Source organism: Mercenaria mercenaria, chromosome 12 (genome assembly GCF_021730395.1).
Source record: "Mercenaria mercenaria strain notata chromosome 12, MADL_Memer_1, whole genome shotgun sequence".
NCBI lineage: Eukaryota > Metazoa > Mollusca > Bivalvia > Venerida > Veneridae > Mercenaria > Mercenaria mercenaria.
The window spans coordinates 46,526,938-46,544,430 of NC_069372.1; the positions used below are offsets into that span (position 1 = coordinate 46,526,938).

The window sequence follows — 17,493 nt, forward strand, 5'->3', positions numbered from 1 at the left end:
GGCTTAGAAGACACGCACATACACTGAACAACATGACTTCCCGATCCCTATACACCAGGCAGGTTGACAACTGGTAATTATTATTTCACTAGCTGGCAGCACACAAACCGGGATCTCATCAGTTAATGGTTACACATAAACATTCGACCTTCAGATTGTGGGGCATTAAACCACCGCAGCTTGGTGTATGCATTTGAACATTATAGCTAAACGTGTATTGTAGAGATGCGTCTGTGAATAATTAACTTCCTAATGGCAACAACTACTGAGGTAGCACGGTTGTAAAAACATTAACTACATAACAAACCTTTGAGAGCTGTCACACATAGCCTGGCCGACTTTGAAAAATAATTACTAGCCTTCAGTCTTTAAATGATTTATAAACCATAAAAATGCAAGAAATGTAGAGGTTATGTATTTTCTAAGAATTTTTTGGTCTGGTCAACACTATGGAACATCTTCTTACTGACAGCTAAAATGTGGGTATGAACACCTGTGTAATAAGGGTCGTTAACATTTCTATAAATGCAAACTTTATCATTGAAAATGCTACCAAAATGTCAAGCTTAGGTCTACAACGAAATAAAAACGGGAACTGGCTTACAAAAATACGAAAATGTCACTTTGATAGGGAAAAAGAGGGTTTTTTTTTTCTTTTTGCCATGACCTAACCCGGAATTGCTGCTTTATTACCTATTTAATACGTAAGTATCTATAGAAAAAACTGCTTCTCTGTAATAGTGCTAATTTCATTTATGCAGTGCCAGTAACTTTATTGCATTAAACTACCAAGTTTTAGCTTGATAAAATTAGTGTTCAAGGCTCTGTGGCATTCTCGGTAACGCGTGTCACTGCGGCAATTTTCACAAAAAATACTTGTCGCGACTTAACTCTGTTGTCGTCAAAAGTTCATATTTTCTTGCTTGAAGAATGATATACATATAAATCCGACGGTTTCGTGGATAAAGAAACAATGCTAGTTTAGTAAAATTAAACAAAATCATTGCTAATGCCTCCAGTTTGTTTATAACCGTCATTGAAAGAAGATTCGGTGTGATATCCTGACTGTATGCATGTTTGCTTGCAGTACTGTACAAATGTGTGCGACTTTCGTAAAAAAAGACTGTATGCCTGTTAGCAACTGACTTTTTTTTATTAAATATCGGCGTTTTTCTTCCTCCTGTCATATTTCTACATAAGTATAACCCGCAAACGAAGTTTGAATGTGAGAGAGTCGTACCAGAGTCTGTTTGTATGTGTGTCCTCATAAAATTGGTCTTGCAAGTACTTGAATTAGGCATTTACTTAGAGCATTTTATTTTCAAGGGACATAATTGTGGTCTGACTGTATTATTTCAAAAATCACATTTGAGATTTTTTTACTTGCACACCGGTACAGCTTTTGCGGGGAAACGAAAGTTGCTGGAATTTTGTCTTCTTCTAAAAACAAGGTAAGTTGACAGTCTTTGTTGAAATATATATCTGATAGCTGACACTTAGAAGAACGTATTGGTTTATATTCATCGTACAGATTGTTTGAAAATGAAGAGAAACAGGTGGAATTCTGTAAATTTCTTCTTATATGCAAAAGAGCTAAAAATGTATTGAAATGACTAGATCAGAAGTGTATGCCTTTCCAGAAAGTTTTTCCCTACCTTTGACGATAGTTATTAAAAAGTATTGATATCAACCTCTTTGCTGATATTAATAACTAAAATTTTGAGCCTGTGATTTGCTGTGGAAATGTGGAGCTTCCTTTTTTTAAAGATATAAATAGATTTTAGCTATATTTAGACTAAAGTTTATTTCAGTATAACAGCATCTAGGGAACCCTTACATACAGTCAAATATTCTTGAAATTGCAAGGAAATATAATGCATTTTTCAAGTGCTTGCTGTTTCTTACCTTGTGCATACTTGATATAGGTCATTGTCAGTGTCAATTATCATTATACTGGCATTTGAAGTTTTTTTTTATCTAAATTACCTCCCTTATATATACATTTTCCTTCAACTATTTTATTGATAATTACTTCCCTTTATGTTTTAGCAATAATTTCTCAGATATCATTTAATTAACTCCCTTTATTTAACATAAAAATTATCTTGTGTAAGGATTATTTGTTAATTTTACTTTCAGTGTCTGCTACATGTAGTTGCAGTCTGTCTTCGGAAGCTGTTGAAGTAACAAGAAAGAGGCTACATTGACATCCTGGTATACTTTGTTATATATGAAGTTTATTGATGGCATTCATGATATCATTATAGAGTACCCTACATTGATTTTCTGACAGTCATATGGTTATTACATTTGAACTGGGACTGTTTCATAATCAGGTTCATGATACTTTTTTTAATATATACAATAGTTCCAGTTTTTTGTTTTATTTTCAATACTAATTGCAGCTTATAAATTAGAACACTTCAGCTTTATGTTTATTAATAATTATAATTTTAAACATAAAATGAGTTATGAGATATTTTATTAATTTCATTATATTTACATTAATATATTTAAAAAGTCTATATTAAATGTATGGGTCATCTTTTGTACAAAAATAAAGGGAAAAAATTGTATAATTTTCATTTTCAGTTTTGGTAGGGAGAAGTTTGAGTATGTACAGTTGTTTGACCTGTCTTACCATGTGGCAGTCCCAGAAGATGTTACCATTATGAATAAATGCAGGGGGTATTATGCTTTTGTATGTTAAACAAAGGTCTCAAAGCATTTCAGCTCTGACAAGATGTGAACCTTCTGGACTTTATGTCAGCCTGGCATATTCATTTCTTTCTTGTAGCTTTGTGTATCTCTCAATTTACTAAGTACATATCTCCATTAAAGATAATGCTAATAGATATGTTTTAGTAAACACTTTAAAAATAGAATGAAAATGTACTTTGATATCAAACATTGAAATAAACATTTATCAGTATATTGTATCAGTCAGTAAAACATGAAGTACATTTGTATCTTTATATCAAGAAAATTAAAATAATTATATTCAAATGCTTTGACACTGATTTTATGTTGGTTGCCTAGAAAGTGTGTGAATTAATGTTTTACAATATTTCAGAACTTGAAGACAATGGTTAGTGCAGAAGGGACATAAAAGTAATGTGAAAGTAACAGATATAAATAAGGTAAATTATTGTGATAAAAAGACATGGCCAGTGCTGCACATCACAAAGGCAACACTTAAATTTAATAATGCCACTTATGAGTTCTGTAAAGCTGATTTTGCAATATATATGAACTGATTAGATTAATATTTTTTACTGTGACCTTTTTTTCACATGATTTTGTCAAGACTGACAATTTGTTCATTGGAATAAAATAGTTAAAGGCGACATTGTATCACATAAAAGTATGTCTGCATAGTTGCCTAACATTAAATGTCAAATTGTAAACAAGGAAATTCTAAATTTGGAGAATCTGTTGTTGTTTTTCTCCATTTAGCTCAGTTGAAAGAGATGGAGTTTGAAGCAATTTATACAGTACAACCTGGCCAGAATAGCCCACTCTGAAGCAAAATCCTCTCAATAACAACATCATAAGAATTTCCCTAAGCTGAAATATAACTATCAAATTTACTTCTCCAGAACAACAACCTCAACATTACTAAAAATATTTGTATATCCCACAGGGTGTTGCTCTACAGAGGTTGCACTGTACTTATAATAGACAAAATGTCAATTTGTAGAGTTACCTGACTTGCTGCTTGATAATATATATCTAAGAGTATCTGCAAATGTCAAAAATGATGTTATAATTGTTTTACAAACTGCTATGTTTATTCTCTTTATGTAATAAAGTTTTACTTTTGTATTTCCAGAAGTTCTACAAGTGTGTTGTCATGTGAAAAGGACTTTACCCCAACTGTGCTGCATGATGTATATTCAAGAGTGAGACAGCCATGCACCATCTGTAAACTGAGATGGACCCACACATGAAATATGTTGACTTTTCTATGTATTATCATCTGTACACAATGTGTTTATGACAAGACTGTATACATATATTGTTAAATCATTTTTTATTTCCATTATGGCATGCATGTAAGAAGAAAGCATTAAATAAACAATTGCATTCATAGAAATGTTAAAATGTGATCAATCTAATTTAAAGAATAACCTTTAATTGGACTATCTAAGTTTCATATTATTTTTGGTGGAGATTGACCCAGTCATTCAGCAACTTATACTGTCTGTGAGTCATTTCTTGTATGTTATAGTTTTCTTAATAATGCATAAAATATCAAAATAATGGTTAGATGAACTCATTCATCACTTGTACATTAATGTTAAAGCAGTTCAACATTTTACCATAACTTAATTAATATTCTATTAACCAGAGTTGTCACATATTTTCATATAAACATTTGTATAATACAGTCTAATCTAATCTAGAAATGATGTTCCACAATTTTTCAGTTATACTTTTTTTTGTTTTGATGTCTCAACATATAATTACTAACATCAACAAAACTTAGATATTTTACAATTTGGTTGGTATAAATGGTTGTTTTGTTGATATGTTTTATTTATTTCCATCCAGGGGAATAAAGAAATATACATTTTAAAATATCTCATCATTCCAGATAAGTACACTACATAATCATGATAAAAGAAATAAGAAAAATTATGTTGGTGGAATTTTATTTTAAAAAAATGATAAACAGTCTTTGTAGTATTTACTTCTTTAGATATGTTGGACTGAAATGGGAATAACAACATACTTTAAATTTTTGTAGTCATAAGTTAATATGGGAATTATTAACTTGAAATAGATTTTATCTCGCTGTTATGCCATCTGAGCTTTAATATTTTTAAACATTGTCATTGATAACAAGGCTAAACATTATTTCTTATGTATACCTTGCATTCATGTGTGATAAATGACTTTATGGTATTCTTTAATATGATGTATGCTTTTCATCTTACCATGGATTAAAAAAAATATATATTTATTTGTCTGAAAATTAAGGTAAAAATACTGACTGATTAAATTTCAATATAAGAAAGCTTACATGAGATAAAGGGAGGTAATTCCATAAAAAATATGTAGAATGTAGATGATAAATATAATGAAGGGAGGTAATAAAATATTGTGAAGTTAATAGTCTTCATTTCTTTGATGAGCTAATTAATTGTTTTACATGTTGGTTTATTAACTACAAGTATGACCTAACATGTGTATTTGTCCTGAAGGAAAATAAAAAAGGTTGTTTGATGTCCTTGTACTGTTAAGTTGTTCCTGGATTTGTTTACATTCCATGTCTGAATGAACAGGTGAAACAGACTTTAATGAGGGCATCACGGGAAGATACCTAAGTTTATCTTTATATCAGCAAATTTGATGAGATAGTCATTCAGGAGTTGTCTATCCTATTTCCAAAAATGTTATGGTGACTAAATTTTTTGGAGTAAATATCTCTTTTAATAAATAACACACAGCATTATAATATTGTGTTTATATTATCGGATGCACTTAGCAATATATATTTGGAGTCTAAAAGTTAAAAAATCCGATTTTAATTTTTTAGTTACAGTGTCTACTTGAATACTGTTACACCTACCTCTCTCAAACTTCACCAACACAAAAAGTTAATGCCCGTCCTCTTCTGTTTCTTTTCTTTTTTCTTTTTAAAGTCAATTTCACAAAGAGGTCAAAGGTGAAAACGAGTCAAATTTTCGTGTCCGTGCCAAAAATTCTTTATGCATTATGGGATTCTAAAACAGCTTTGCACAAATTTCCATCATTATGGGACGATGTGTCGCGCACGTAACACGGATCCCTAGCTCCAAAGTCAAGGTCAAATTTCAAAAATAGGGTCGGTTAATTTCTCGTGTCCGGATCATAACGTCTTCTTGAATGAAGGAATTCTGAAATAACTTGTTACAAATATTTGCCATCATGAGTCGACGTGCAAAATATAAGACACATGTACGGAATCCTGTTAGTGCCTATGAAATGCCGTCCGTCGCCCATAAAAGGGACGCGCGACAATGCGATACGACGCGTGACAATGCGATACGACGCACGACAATGCGATACGACACACGACATTCTCAAATGACATTGTCGCGATGTCATTTCGCATTGTCGTGTGTCGCCTATGCGCCAATAGCACGATGCACAACATTGCGATACGACACACGACAATGCGATACGACATCGCGACAGTGCGATACGACGCGCGACCATGTGATATGACAAACGACATTCTCAAACGACATTGTCGCGATGTCGTATCGCATTGTCGTGCGTCGACCGGTGTTCACTTAAATAAATACCGGTGTTCACTTAAATAAAACTCGGCTAATCTTGGTCGCATTTTTTCGAACAATTCATCAATTTCATTTTATTATTAAAAGCGTTAAAAGTAAGGTATCAAACTGAAATTTCTTTTAATAAGTAGTATTGCCTAATCGAATATTAAAAGCAATGTTCTTCCCCGACGGGCACGCCATCATGAACATTTGCTGAACTTTGCCATTTTTTTGCTTAAAATATTAGCAGTAAAATAAGGAAAAAGTGCTTGTAAAATATTCATTTTGGGTAAATAACTGCAAATTTAAACTTGTTTGGAAGAAAAATGACAAAATTTGAATGTTTGTGACAAAAAGACAAGATCTATTCGTCCGTCTGTACGTAATTAAGGATAAAAGCTGTATTTCCGTACTTTTCTTACGGAAAATGTCCGTGTTTTTCATTAACTTCAAATAATTGTAGAATGTTCCAAACACAAGATATTTTAATGAAATAACACGACAATGCGACACGACATCGCGACAATGTTGTTTGAGAATGTCGAGTGTCGTATCGCATTGTCGCGCGTCGCTAAAATGCAGGAAACGACGCGCGACAATGCGATATGACGTCGCGACAATGCGATACGATGCGCGACAATGCGATACGACGGACGACAATGCGAAGCGACATCGCGACATATCGTGCCAACATTGCCAACTCGACGCACGACATTGCGAAACGACATCGCGACATTTTGTCGAATGTCATATCGCATTGTCGCGCGTCGATTCGCATTGTCGTGTGTCGTATCGCATTGTGGCGCGTTGTATCGCATTGTCGCAATGTCGTATCGCATTTCACATTGCACTAACAGGATTCCGTACACATGGGCCCGTCTTATCAAACTGGTACGACTAATATCGATCGTAGGTCAAAATTGTGATACTGTGAAATGGGTGACGTGTTCTGTTACTGGTATCAACAGAAGTGTTCAGACAAAATGTAAATAAAGGATTGATTTTTCGTGCCGTACCGTAACTTGTGTTACGTGTTCACGCATCCTAATGTACAATTATTGTACATAGCAATCAGTGCTTCCGCTTGTACTTTTTTATTTTTTTTAAAAAAGGGATTAACATTATGAATTGGTCTAGGGATGCGGAAGCGGAGGTATAACGAGCAACCATTAACTAGCAGCTCTAGCTTTTAGTAAGATAGAAATACGGTTTATAGGATGCTTTTTCTACGTTTATTATACTTAAAATGAAGGATGTGCGTTTGGTAGAGGCTATACCAGTGAAACATTTCCCACAAGTCGCCAGTTTACATCCATTTACTTTACTAAACCTTTAGCCCATTAAAACCCATATATCATCGCAAGCTACAATTGATAAACTGTCAAAATATAAAATTTAGAAAATTTGGGGGATGGACAGACAGACGACGTTTTGAAGTCGGCATGAAACATTTCTTTGAACACGTGACTTCCATAGGGAATCGACAGAAGGCAATTTCATGTGACATACTAGGGACGCTGCGTATACCTTCGATTTCCAATTCTGTATTTTATTAGAGTATATATCTGTAAGCAACATGGATTATTGGATTGCAAATGGATTAGACATGTAATTCTCAAGTTGTGTGATTTGATCGAGTAAATTTCTGTACAATGAGTGTTCAGATCGGTCAGCATTTTGTAAACATTATTTGTCTGTTTCATCTGTTATATCACCACATGCACATATTCATAAAACTTAAATACACACACCATGTAAAGCAAAATAATTAATTTGAAGACGATTTGTTAACTTTGGCGAGCTTAATTGTTTGTTTTGATCGGTCGCAACAGATAAAGTATGTTACAGTCGTTTTATAGGTTGTGAGCTTAAAGTACTTAGATTTTGTTTATAAATTATTGGAAATGTCATGTAGGTAATATAATTTCTTTTTTCATGAAAAATAGATATATTTTTCAGCTGGAACATGTTAAACAAACTCATTAAATGTACAATATTATGCTACAAGTTTGTTCTATATCACAAAATGCGTTTTTTTAATTGTTTGATGACAGAAAACATGTCATGGATAGTCAATTGGTTGCTAATACGTAAGAGTTTGAAGGAAGGGATTATGCTAAAAATTAAAGCATTGACTTTTCGTACAGATAAAAAGTAGCTAGATAATAAGCTACCCTTAAAATTAGTGTTACGTACAGTGTTTATAAGTAACGTTTTTAAAAATCTACCTGTTCCTTTGTCTTTCCACAGGCGCTTGAAGCTCTATCAATAAATATATGCATTACTATATCCCACCCACCTAATATACTATGAAATAGTGCACGTTGGCAAGTAAATCTTGCTTTTTTGTCGTTTTTTATCGCCTGATACATGGAACCACATGTCAACTACCAATAAAACCACAGTTTCAAGTGGTAAATTAATCATTCCTCTTATGGTACACTGATCAAATCCAGTAATAAACATACCCAAGTCGTTCATTTTATTCGTTATCTTACACTATCAAAATCGCCGTATATGTAGTCCGCCATACCTTACCCAGCTTTCGGTTTTAAAATTTGAGTTTAATCACTTTTCAGAAAAAAACTAAATTCACCGATAACAATTGTATCGAACAAAATGAATTATAAAACGCCTGTTTGTAAACCATCCGAGCTGAATACAGCCAATAAAACATTTATTTACCCCCAACGATTTCAAGGAACTGCACATGACGTAATATTCGTGACGTCATAACAGCACTGGGATGATGAGGTTTGGCTGTGTGCTTATTTTATGGAGATGAGCGAAGACGGAAACCTAGCATTTTGGTATGTAGATTTATCATTTTCAATTTTGCCGTATTCATTGCAGCTATTATATTAAAATGTTAGCGTGTATTTACATGTGTTTGATCGCTAAACTGTCAATACGAGTCATACTTTGTTTGTTTACTACATATCCGGTTTTTCTCATATTCTCAGGGGCCTTAGAGGTTGATTTATTACCAGTTACAGATACACCATTTCACAAACAATATTTGGGTATTATTTTGTAGAAAATTCACGTGTCCTTCAGATCCAGCCATGAGATGTTACAAAAATTATCCAATTTGATCATTTTGTTACAGTATTTGATACCACACGCATTTACAGAAACGGACCAAGAATTTCTCCTATTCCCGTGGATTTAGATTTTACACTTCACCATGAAAAAACTTGTAGAATTTAAAACATTACAATTATCATTGTGAAATGAAAATGTATATATTGTAGTGAATAAATCAACAATTATGACAATTAATAGCATACTGAATAATTTATGGCAAATTCGCTAACACCACCCGAGAAAATAAGGATTTTTTGTTTTTAAAATTCAGTAAAATGTCAATAGTTTCATCAATTTGCGTTCAAATCACTAGAAATTTTCAGTGTGTCAGTTTTGTACTATTCCTGACTAGAAAATATCAAAATTTACTTTGCTGGGGAGGGGGCACGAGTTTAGAACGAGGCACTTAGCGCCAAGTGTGGCTAGATGTGGGAGGAGAGTTTCTGCCCATTAAAGGGTGTAAAGGTCTCTCCCCTTGAAATATTTGAAATACAGGCATGAAATGGTGGTCTCTGACCAGTGTATTTACTGGTGGGGGAGTCCCTTATTTAAGGAGGGTCAGAGTGCTCTCTTAAGGAAATTTTTGAAATAAAGACATGAAATGTGGTTTCTTTAGCTTTTTTGGTCTAGATTTTGAGGTAATGGAGGAGTTACTCCCTCTTGAAAGGCGGGGAGGGGGTTGTCAGGGGGCTATTCTCTGGAAATTCTTATAAAAAAAAAAATATTATTCCTTTTCCAAAATAGTAGGGGAAAAAAACAAAGACAAATATCAAACAGGGAATGCCACGTACCAAAAACGCAGCCTCCCCAAAACGAAACCTACAGCACGCAGACGTGCACACCACATACACATATACGCGCGCACACACAAAGTCAACACATGAGGACAAAACGAACAAACAAAGGAACACAGTGGGGCACCGCCTTGGAACGGTCAGTGGCAAAAACACCACTGGGGAGCTTAAACCGGTTTATGGTGCGCACCCAACCTCACTCTTACCCCCACCATGTTCCAAAGACACGGGACAGTGTAAATAAAAGTAATCCCCTCCAGGTGAATCTCTAACACACGTAATGGAAACAAAAAGGCATGGCATGTAAAACACAAAAATGCTCGTGTATAAATATATAAAAAGCAAACCTTTAGAACCAAAACCGTATGTACTAAATGCCTTTTCAGAAGACAGAGCAACAAGAGAAACACCTTAAGGGCCCGACGAAACAGGCCAGAAGTCAGATATCAAAACAGTTCAGTCCTAGTAGGATTTAAAAACTGCTTATCATAGAGCCCTCCCCCTCTTCCGTCATCTTTGATGAATATATGTCACTTCTTAATCAACTGGGGAAGGGGAGGAGGGGAGGCACGCCCCGCTCCTCGGCCCTGTCCGGCACTGCGTCTAACGAAAACGTTTCTCATAACGATATGAATTAACACTGAATTTATTGATTGGTTTTAATCACTCTATCTACCAACTGGGAACTAATATATCTCAAAAGAATAACCGGAGCACCGACTTTCAACGTCAGCTCTTTCATTGCCCCTACATTGCAAAGTAGATTTTTTGTCCTGTTGAAAGATATAGATCATAACATACCATATACTTGCAATTCGGGTTTGTTATAAGTTTCGAATATTAAAACTGATTGAAAGGCGGAATTGTATCTTATCGTAAGAGGGTCCCATGCAAGATTAGCTTTGCTAAATGTGTTACCCTCTATAAATAAGGAATTTAGCCTACTTAACTATCTGTTAATGAAATATCTTATTTTAATGAAATATCTTATGTCTAAAGTTTACAAATGTATGCCCCAAAACTACTCTAAAGAGTGCAAGTATATTTTTGTATATATTTTAACTAATGCCTCCAAGAATTGAAAAGTTGTTCATCGGATTTGCCGCTTGAATATTTGAAGGCACACCAAAAAATGTGGTGAGGGGCGGTGCTTGCACTAGCCCCATTGAAAAACAAATCAAGCCAAAATTTGTTGGTGCGCTTCTTTTTACTGACATACCAGTATACAATTGCTTATTATTCCAGGCCCGGATTATTCTAAAATGGACCTTAATCATGATATTTCGTCTATAGTGACTCTATATCATGATATTTACATTCAGTCTTTGTAAAGTTATCTCCCCTTGCAGTTACGCCATTTTCCTCGAATATTGATCTGCTACAATAATCTGATTTATTTTCTTGAAGCTGGATAAAAATATACCAATTTATTTGATATCATCAGTCTACATTATTTTGGTAACAGTAAATACGTATACGTGCATGTCACTTTTCTGCTTTTCTGTCCAAATGATCAGTATTTGTAAACGAAAGAGGGTGAGGCATTCACTAATATTATGATTAGTAGATACTCACAGACAAAAAAATCTATCTGGAGCCCAGAATTAGACCTTTGCCAGAAAAAGGGGCATAATACTTTAATAGTCATTGTTGGGTATTTGGCCACTTCCAATAGCCTTGCTGTTGTGTTAACCCTTTAGCGACGTGGCTGACTGTCCGCCTTAGGATCAAGGGATCCGAGGTTCGAACCGGAACGGGATAGATATTGTTAAGATGTACAGTTGAGGCCCATCTCCAGAACGGTTAAAGAGGGAGGATTGTTGTGTGTTTGGCCACTTCCAACAGCCTTGTTATTGGGTTAACCTTTTAGCGACGTGGTTGAGTGTCCGCCTTAGGATCAATGGGTCTGAGGTTCGACCCTAGTTGGAGGCTTGGGTTTTTTTCTCCTCCACATTACCATATCATTTTAGTCCAACCAACAGTCGGTTCAAAAGCCCATTAGTTGGTTCAAAACCTCACATGAGATATGTTATACTTGTTTGATATCTTGCCGACTTAAAATAAATGTTATCTTTGATTTGACACGGTCCTAGGAAATAATGAGATAATCTTTTCATACGGGAAATATTCCGTACTCGCGTCGAGCACTCGAATGAGCAAAATTAACCCGCCAGCTTAGCTCACTAGAGATAGTGTTGGACTACGGACCACGGGGTCGTGAGTTCGATTCCCGGTATGTTCTCTGTGAAGTTTTGATGAAAGACATTGTGTCTGAAATCATTTGTCCTCAACCTGTGATTTATGTCGGGAAGTTGGCAGTTACTTTGGAGAACAGGTTTGTACTGGTGGAGAATCCAGGAACACTGGTTATGTTAACAGCCCGCCGTTACAGAACTAAAAAAGCTGTTGAAAAATGGCGTTAAACCCAAAACAAACAAATAAAAGAGCAAAATAGTGGAAGCTAAATAGTGGGAGCCAAGTCAAGGCAAATATATTTCTTTTCTCTTCCCTCGCTTGTGATTATCACTAAAGCAAAAACAAAAATTTAAGTTATTTTTTTTTCTTTCTTTGCTCGCCTTCTCAATTCTTTCCAGAAAAATCCAGTTGAACAATTTTTCAATTTGGGTTGGCTTTATTGATAAAAAATACCTTCGTCCTGAGCTGTGAAAACATACTCCGTCCATTGCATCAAGCATGTCTTAATTATAAAAATCCACATCCATGTTGCTACCAAAAAGCAGCACCGACTCTCCTTGCACAGGTCTGTCTCTAAAGATCGTAGAAGACTACAAGTTTCCTCAGAGGGCTCCCCGTCACAAAGTTCCTGGACTGCATTTATCTGCATTTCCTGATCTTGCCTCAAAGCCTTGAAATGCACCAGTATTTGTTAAAGTACAAAATATACCCTCTTGATTTTCACTAAAAATCAAATAATCTTAACACTGTAATCAAACGGTAAATACATGTACTTAAGTTTTTTGCCCTGTCATAAAAACTATGAACACAGCTGAATTATATAATGAAAGCTTACGCCAAAGGATGGTAGCACGGCTTCCGTTACTTACAGTTGTTAGGTTGATCCTATGTGTGAAAATTTTCTTGAATATATCTGAAAAGAAGCAATAATTTCCTGAATCTTCCAGATATATGTTTGGGACTGGCCGGAGCTGTTTAAAGTCACACTTGCTATTACCTTAAACATGAAGAATAAACAATTATGTTTTGTTTTTCCCATTTTAAGCATTGTTATTGACGAATGATAAATACAATCAATAATATTGTGCTGGTAAGTAAGTAAGTAAATTATTTATTATAGTGACTTGTGTTATACATATTCAATACATTGTATATACAAATACATCAGTAAATTAATATAAGAAACACCCGCCCCATGGTCCTATAAGTCACTTTTAAATTACAAATAGTATATAAAGCGATGTGTAGTAATTAATCAGGTATAGTAGAAGTAGATCAAATTCAATAGATAAATGTGGTTTTAACGAAAAACATTGCAGAAATATTCAAACTAATTTTCATGCAAAATCACATTAGAGCTATGTGCATTATATTTATATTTAAATGTCATGTATGGCAATAAGATAGACATGAGCTGTTAATTGTACTGAAGTATATAAAGATTTCCGCCTGTACAAGAAAGCTTTCACAATATATTTTGCTGTTTTTCTTGTATGTTCTCTTAACAAATAACACAGTTTATACTCTGGGGTTTTCTGTATATACACACCGTCTGCTAATATGTTACCAAATATTTGCTGTCTAATGTGATCGTACTTCACACAGTCTAATAAAAAGTGCATTTCATTTTCAACTTGATTATTCTCACAAAGTTTACATGTTCTTTCACTGACTTCCTAACCAGTGTAGCGTCCCGTTTCAATTCTCAGAGCTAAAATCACACACCGAAACTGTGCCAACATCGAACGTTCATTCTTTTCAAGGTTTAATTATACATATTCTTCTGTTGAGAAACTAGACTTAAACATTTTATATGTTCTTAACTTCGGGCTATTATTAACACTATTATTCCACTGTTGGAAAAACAAGGTCACCATTTTGTCATTGGCTAAGGATAGATCGATTGTCCTTTTCTCATTAAAATATGTATTTAATCCAAGTAAGTCTGTAATGGATCTGATTTCACTAGACCTATTACTATTATTATAACAGTTATTATAGTCCGAAATAAAAACTCGCTTTGGCAATCTATCATCATTCATTGTAATAAGTTTATTCCAATAACGCAACATGTTAAACCACCTTCTGAACTTGTCTGGCAACCATCCGATATCTCCCGTTATTGCTGCTATTGGTGTGAACCTGTGAACACCTAAAAAGTAACGTGCTGCTCTGTTCTGTACATTATTTAGACTTTGATATGCCTTATATCTCCATACACTAGAGCAATAATCTAATACTGGTATAACACAGTTGTAGAACAATTTTTCAAAGGATTTATTACCAATACTTTTTTAATGTACTTTAGTAGTTACACCACCCAACGCTCTGCCTGCTGCTTTACCCAGTGCATCAGTGTACGATATGTAATCTGTTTTCTCAATGAATATAACACCAAGTTATTTATAGTCACGTACAGTTTCTAATACATTATTGCCTATATGGTAAACAAAGTCAGTTCTGGCGTGCCTCCCTGGTATTACAGTTAAAAAGTTGCCATATTATGTTTTAAGTGTCATAATAGCATATCTGTATACCACCAAATATTACACTAGTCCCTCTCACGTGCATGCAAACATACTCTATGATATCAAATACGCGACTTCACATCATGCCAATTTCGTCAATGACAAGTATGTCTGTCGTCTTGATATTGTGTTTTGCTTAATATGCGTATCCTTCATCATCTTTCACCAAAGATGCTAAATGTATTTTATTAAATTTACAGTCTCCTATTCCTGCCCAATGGTGAATGGTATTTCCATTTATGAAATTCAATGATGCCATTCCTGTAGTTGTTTTTACCGCCTTTTTTTCATAGTTGTCAGTTGGTCTATCATAAAACTGAAACAAATATGGTTAAGAGACTGAATCATCTGAAGAAATAAAAGCTCAAGAAAGTTCGTATATGGAAAAATGTAGACAGAAAAGCTCTTTTCACCATATCAATAAGCTTTCTCTTCTCATGCACGTATACAAAAGTAACATAAACCTGTTTATAAAACTCGGCACATAACTTTTGGCTAAAAATTCTAGCTAAAAATTACGCTACTCGTGAGAATGTGTTGTAAGCATGACACGTTAGCAGAATACTCAAGCGAAGACAGCGGATTTCCAGTCTTCGATCAGCCACAAGCCAAATAGAATCGCGCATATTTGTTACCGGTGCTTGTCGAAAACAGATTTTAAGGTTTGGCGGTATTGTTCGTCAGTCCTAATATTAATCGGCATACAATCTGACACTGTTACTCGAACACCTTTACATTGATTTCAAGTGAAAACAAAATACTTTCGGTTTTCACTGAGTCTAAGTTTAGGCCAACTCCCTATTGATGATAAGTAACGTGACTGCAGTGAATGAATGGCAGCAAACTTTGATGACATTTAAATGTAAAATAATGTGACACAACAGGATCAGGAGCATATTAAAGCAAGAGAGTACACAAAGTTCTCACCTTGTGTGGCAGCAGGATTTATCAACCTCTGCTGGTATCCACTGTCCATTCAAGAAATCTAATACCAGTGAAGGTTGTTGAATAACAGCGTCTTCAGTGAAGTTCACCACCCGCAAACCATCGGTTGACATTACACGGCCCATCGGCACAGCTACCTGTCCAGACTGGAACATCTGTCTGCAGTCAGCTTCAACCCTAAACGTAGGTATTATCACTTTAGTATATAATGTTTCCAAACATTATTTTGTTTTCATAAACTGTGTGAAATTTCGTATTAATCTTACTGTCCTTAGATTTTTTTTATGATTTATCTGGGTATATTGTATCTAACATTTTATTCCATTCTTAAAATATATAAGTAAATATGTATCTAACATTTTATTCCATTCTTAAAATATATAAGTAAATATGTCATTCCTATGTAACAAAAGTAAGACATAATGATTCGGAATTAAGATACCTATCAAGTGTCATTCCTTGAGCTTTGTGCACTGTAATTGCATAGCAACATTTCAGCGGCACCTGATTTTTCACTGCTAAGTTTCTGTTGGAGGCTGGATGAATTACTGAAAATTTATACACGTGTATCTAATCACTTCAACAATGTTATTTTTTGTCAGCTCTAGGAATACATCATTAAATAATAGCCACTTAACACTGAGCTATATTTATTACAATAACTCTTAAGATATCTACATATACATGTAGTATGTAACTATTTGTGTTTTAATGCATTTGATAGGGATTAAATTTTATAAAGCAAGTGACACCTATAATCCTGTTTTGCTTAATACGTGTACCTACTTAGTAAGGAGTCACAGTTTGAATCAGAAATTATTTCTCATGAGTGCATACCTGCAAAGTTCATCCTTGTTAAAGTAGTTAGCTCGCCTAGTGTTGAGAAGTGGACATCTACTTCACCCTCTCTAACTTCCACTACTGTGCCACATAAACCATTCACAAGCTGGTCAGACAGGTTACGCAGTAACATGACCTGAAATGAATATGTAAATGAACACTTATTTGCTTGCATGTAAAATACATTCTGTTATGATAATCCATGGCTTAATTACTGTAGTATATTAAGCTATATAAAGAAGGACACAATTTTACCAGTATCATTTTCAATGGCATGTAAGCATTTAACTAGCCTTTATGAAATCAGTATATACTTGAACAAACTTATATCATTCATAAATGTACCTACTTGACATTAGTCAACTCTGGTTTCAAGATAAGAATAAAATCTGTAAGGGGATAATTTTAAAGCATCGATTCTGTATTTACCTTTGCATTTTTTTAACCAAAGTGTCTTCTGAACGATCTAAATGTTTAAGTGCCGCTCCTCGCCCTCGTCGGTTGCTTCGAATTCAAAGACATCACCATTGAGTTTCATTAAGCAGTCTCTGTTGTAAATGTCTGCTAATATGTTAACAGAGAAAAGTCTTGTCGTTTCTTGGCCTGGGGATGTTAAAAGTCTCCTTAAATGTTTCACATAAGCGCTAGTTTCATGGTCAACCTTTCGAATGGCACGATTATGCACTATTTTGATAAACTGTTCATCTTGCCGTCTCATAACATGTAGCAGATATATACTATGAAATTGAAATATATCAGGCTGGAAACAGAATCCTCCAGGGTCATTGTACCTAGAATTTCTAACAGGGGGAGTTGGAGAAAATCTCCTACAAC

General features: G+C 34.5%; 1 long non-coding RNA gene across 1 annotated transcript; it reads left to right on the plus strand.

Annotated features, from left to right (window-relative positions):
* The first annotated feature begins 1,316 nt into the window (after window positions 1–1,316).
* Window positions 1,317–5,116, plus strand: LOC128547127 (uncharacterized). Its single transcript, XR_008366329.1, has 5 exons — window positions 1,317–1,451; window positions 2,140–2,214; window positions 2,593–2,688; window positions 3,074–3,140; window positions 3,833–5,116. It is a non-coding gene; the product is annotated as an uncharacterized LOC128547127 (long non-coding RNA).
* Window positions 5,117–17,493: the final 12,377 nt, after the last annotated feature.